Below are 5,458 nucleotides of genomic sequence, written 5' to 3'. Positions count from 1 at the left end.
CCTCCATACATAGCTACTCCATCACCGGTCTGAGCTACCACACCCGGCTGAACTGCTCCAACTGGCTGAGCTGCTGTAGTCTGAAACTAGGGAGCCATCTGCTCCGGAGTGCGGATAGCGGGAGTCTGTGCTCCTCCCCCAGCCTGAGAGACGGCTGGTGCTACATGAAGTAAGCTTGCCCGGGTGACACTCTCCATAAGGCCCACTAGACAGACCAGAGCATCTTAGAGTTCTGGGGTAGCAATGAACCCCTCTGGGACCTGAGCTGGGCCCACTGGAACTGTCTAGGCCGGAACCTCATCATCAAACTCAACCTGAGGCTCCGCCGCTAGTGCTGTTGCTCTAGGCTGAGCTCTGCTAATTAGTAGATGAGAAGCTGTTGTTGGGGGCTCAGGCTGCTAATCAGTGGATGAGGAAGCGCGTGTTCTCGCAATCTGCGAAAGAACAGAGTAGAAATTCAATTAGCATTGACAAACCAAACCGCACAACAGACATGAATAGAAGTGAAACTGTTCCTAACTCTACAGCCTCTAGGGGACAAGCACAGACGTCTCTCTACCGATCCCTCAGACTCTACCAAGCTTGTCAGTGAATTGTGAGACCTAAGCAACCTAGAGCTCTGATACCAACTTGTCACGATCCGGATATCTCACCCTCTGGAGTCGTGATGACACCTACTAGTGAAAGCTAGGCAAGCCGATTATTCCAAATATTTAACCATTTTCCTTTTAAATCCCTTAACAGTTGTAAATTAACATTTTATAACAGCGGAAATTAAATAAGCGGAAGAATGAAATTCGACAATTAAGCCAATACCAATACGAATCTATAACATAAACCACCCAGAACTGGTGTCACAATCTCACGGTCTATCTAAGAAAACTACAAATAAAGTCTAAACAAGAAAGTACATGTCTATCTTTGGAATATAAAAGAACAGAAAGAAACTAGATAGGGAGGGGACGCCAAGGCTTGCGAACACTTGCAGGACTACTCGAATCTCCAAATACTCCAGCACCGGGATCTGCACACAATGCAGAGTGTAATATCAGCACAACCGACCCCATATGCTGGTAAGTGTCGAGTCTAACCTCGACGAAGTAGTGACGAGGCTAGGACACAACTACCAAATAAACATGTGCAGTTAGAGCATATATGGCAAGAAATAATAACGAAAACTAGTAGTTAAAGACGGGAAGGGAAAACATACTGCGGGAAAATATCAATTAATAACAGTAACTTAGGAGAAAAGCATAAAGAATATTTTAAGGTTTGCATCAGTAAGAATAAGGAAACAGTAACAAATCAATATCCACTTTTATTATTTATTGTTACGGCGCGCAACCCGATCCCAATCATATAACACTGTTACGGCGTGCAACCCGATCCAATCTTATATCATTGTTGCGGCGTGCAACCCGATCTAATCATATATCATTGTTGTGGCGTGCAACCCGATCCAATCATATATCATTGTTGCGACATGCAACCCGATCCCATATAATATTATTGCGGTGTGCAACCCGATCCCATATAATATTATTGCGGTGTGCAACCCGATCTTAATATACAATTCAACACTAATCACAAATGAATTCCGGCAAGGGAACAATAAGGAAACAACAATGTCCCGACAAGGGAATCAACAATGAGAATAAGCACATCCCGGCAAGGGAACCAACGGTAAGAATTAAATATGTCCCGGCAAGGGAATCAGCTATAACCAAACTTATACCAACATTTAACTTCACAAGTGAAACCTCAACTGGAACCAATACTCAACAACAACCAAATACCACGAGGATAATTATAATTCTTGCCCAATATAGAAAATCAACAACTTAGGCATTTATAGTATTTAGAAAGAACACAACGATTACAATTTAAGACTCACGGACATGCTTGACAACGACGTATAGATACTCGTCACCACACATATACATCGTACACTACACAAGCACATAGCAAATAAGGCACAATACATATTCCCTCAAGCTAAGATTAGGTCAAACACTTACTTCAATGCCACAAACACAATTCAAGCCTCAACAATTGTTTTACCTCTTGTTTCCACCACCAATTTGCTTGTATCTAGCCACAATTTACTTAACGATATCAATAAATACTAAATGAATCAATTCTAATGCATGAAAATAGGTTTTCTAAAGATTTCCCCAAAAGGTCAAAAATCGACCCCGGGCTCACATGGTCAAAACCCGAGGTTCGAATCAAAATCCGATTACGATTCACCCACGAACTCAAATATATAATTTGTTTTGAAATCGAACCTCAAATCGAGGTCCAAATTCCCAAACTTTGAAAATCCTAAGTTCTACCCAAAACACACAATTTCCCTTATGAAAACCCTTGATTTTGGATTGAAATCATGTGAAAAGATGTTATAGATTAAAGAAAATGAGTTAGAAATGACTTACAACTGATTTGGAGAAGAACTTTTTTTTCGAAAATCGTCCAGTTTTAAGAAAGTTGTAAAAATGGTTGAAATCCCGTCTAAAATTCATTTAACAGGTCTCTGATATTGTAATTGCGACCAAGGTTTGCAATTGCAAACCCTTAAGGACCCTGCTACCTTCGCATTTGCGAGGTATATGTCGCATTTGCGACTCCTGCTTCCGCTGCATTTGCGAAAGAATCGTTGCATTTGCGACTTCTGGGCATGCACTGAAGACTTCGCATTTGCGAAGTATAACTTGCATTTGCGAGAATTGTCTGGCCTTGGGATCTTTGCATTTGCGACAAAATCACCGCATTTGTGACCCCTGCTTGCATCGCAATTGTCATGCCTGATCTCGCACAACACACTAACAATTTTTCTAAGTCCAATTTCACTCTGTGGTCTATCCAAAACTCACTCGATCTCTCGGGGCTCCAAACCAAACATGCACCCTAACCTAAAAATATCATAAGGACTTGCTCGCGCGATCAAATAACCAAAATAACATCAACAACTATGAAATAAACCCCAAATTCATGAAATCACTCAAGAACATCAAATTTTCCAATTTCTCAACTTTAGGTCCGTTTTATACCAAACCAATTCTTATCTTTACCAAATTTTACATATTCATCCTAATTATTATTTCAAACTTGTATCGGGCTCCCGAACCAAGATACGGGGCCGATACCATCAAGAAAATGCATCAATTCACTCATAAAAACCTTTATGTTTTCCAGAAAATAATTTTCTTTAAAAATTCATTTCTCGGGCTTGGGACCTCGAAATTCGATTTCGGACATATGCCCAAGTCCCAAATTTTTCTGCGGACCCTATCAGACCATCGGATCACGGGTCCGGATCCGTTTACCAAGAATATTGACCAAAGTGAACTTTATATCAATTTTAAAAGCCAATTTTGATATTTTACATAGTTTTCACTTAAAAAAATACTTCAAAAACGTGCCCAGACTGCGCACGCAAATCAAGATGAGACAGAAAGAGGTTTTTATTGCCTCGGAACACATAATCAACTTGTAAAACAAGTGATGACCTGCAACTTGGACAAGAATTGTTGATAAAGATTACCAGGCAAAGGCTTGGTGAGCACATCAGTTAACTGCTTGGTGGTAGAAACATGAGACAACTAAATCAAGCCATTACCAAGCTTAGCCCATATGAAATGACAATCGATCTCAATGTGCTTGATCCTTTCATGGAACACATGGTTTTTGGCTATATGCAAAGCAGCCTGATTGTCACAAAAAATAGAAATGTGAAGCAAAACAGGAACAACAAAATCAACCAAGAGCCTGGAGAGCCAAGTCAACTCATCAACCATCTTACTTAGAGCCATGTATTCAGCCTCAGCGGAAAATAAAGAAACAATATGCTGCTTCTTGGATTTTCAACTTATGAGACTACCACCCAAGAATACATAAAACTCAGTCACCTCCTGGTGTCTGGGTAAGCAGCCTATTCATTGTTTGAATATGCATGAATGGAAAAGATAGGAAAATCAGAACACGGAGAGTAGCAGGCATATGAAGGACCCTAGAAGACTTCAGAAATTGGCTTACGCTGTGGACATCAAAACAAATATAGGTCGAGTAAGAGTAAGGAAGAGCAGCTTCCCCACCAGACTTCTATATGACTCAGGAGCAGGCAGTAAATCACATGAATCAACATGCAATTTGGTGTTCAACTCCAAAGGACAAACCACGGGAGTGATAGAAGCACATCCAAACTGCTGAAGCAAGTCAGAAACAAATTTCTTTTGATTAAGAACAACCCTACCAGAAATAAGACACAACTCAATACCGAGGAAGTAATGCAAAGATCCCAGATCTTTGATCTTAAACTGAGAATACAGGAACTGCTTCTTTATCTCGGCAGTACCATCCCCAATAGTGATAATATCATCAATAGAGACAACTAGAAGAACCAAAATCCTAGGACTACCTTTAACAAACAGGGAGTAGTCATTGAGTGAATAAGTGTAACCCCTAGAACATAAAGCCTGGGACAGCTTGGCATACCATGACAACATTCTAGATCGAGCAGGAATAGGGAAATCTCATTAGGGTTCATCGCAAAACAAGAGAGGAAATTTGCTCAATTTGAGAAAATAAAAATGTGAGAAAATGGCCCGATGGATCATTCTAGACCCAGCACCATATATTTATGTAGTGGGCCTCGGTCGGGTGCCCATTAAAAAATAAACCTCTAACTAATACAAGCTGAACCACTAGCTACTTTTTACAGAAATGGTCAAAAATAAATACAATGGTCTATTATATGATTAGCCACTAAATTTGTGTTTAGGACTAGAAGCTAAGTACTGCATCGTGTCAACACGAGCCTCGTGCACTGGGTGTTTTGGGTTTGCGTTAAAACATTTGAAGCGAAGGTTTACACGACGAGTGCCTCGTCCCTAAGCGAGATCCAATTTTGCTTTTAAACCGCTAACAATTGAGTAGCTTAAATGTATCATCTAAAGTTTGAGTGATGTTAACAATTGACATGCCTTTCTATTTTTGTTAACTGCACGATAAAATAAAATAAAACCAGATGTTAGAACATAAATGTTCTCTTTAATCCTCTTATAGTCTTAAAGATTGTACTATTAAAAAAATTCTATTTTTTTTTACCACCACAAGTAACTTTCATGTATCCTATTAGAGAACTTGAATAAAGCTCATTCATTTTTCCTATTTAACTTCTCACCAACTTGGTGTAATAAATCATTTTCAATTTTAAATTATTTTTTTAAATCAATTTCCATAAAACAATGCTCTCAAATCTCAATATGCATTTTCCAGTAACTCCTAAATTACTTGAAGTTCCTTGTCAAACACCACATCCTCGGTCTAGAAAATAAATAGTTGAGTAAATTCTCTATAATGCTCTCCTCCACCAACACGAATTCAGGTATATTAATTAAAGGGAAAATTCTCTGATTGTGAAATTTTTGAGAACAGGGAAAGAACATGCTTCATCATT

The 5,458-nt window shown here is 39.4% G+C and overlaps 1 long non-coding RNA gene across 1 annotated transcript; it reads right to left on the bottom strand.

The window, feature by feature from the left end:
- Positions 1 to 804: 804 nt before the first annotated feature.
- Positions 805 to 4,596, bottom strand: LOC138874216 (uncharacterized). The gene is made up of 2 exons (XR_011401308.1): positions 3,545 to 4,596; positions 805 to 1,024 (listed from the first exon to the last, which is right to left on the bottom strand). It is a non-coding gene; the product is annotated as an uncharacterized lncRNA (long non-coding RNA).
- Between the last annotated feature and the right edge of the window lie 862 nt (positions 4,597 to 5,458).

The sequence above is a fragment of the Nicotiana sylvestris genome, chromosome 1 (genome assembly GCF_000393655.2).
Source record: "Nicotiana sylvestris chromosome 1, ASM39365v2, whole genome shotgun sequence".
NCBI classification, from domain to species: domain Eukaryota; kingdom Viridiplantae; phylum Streptophyta; class Magnoliopsida; order Solanales; family Solanaceae; genus Nicotiana; species Nicotiana sylvestris.
Note: the sequence above shows the minus strand (reverse complement) of the source record. Positions and strands in the feature narration are given on the sequence as shown.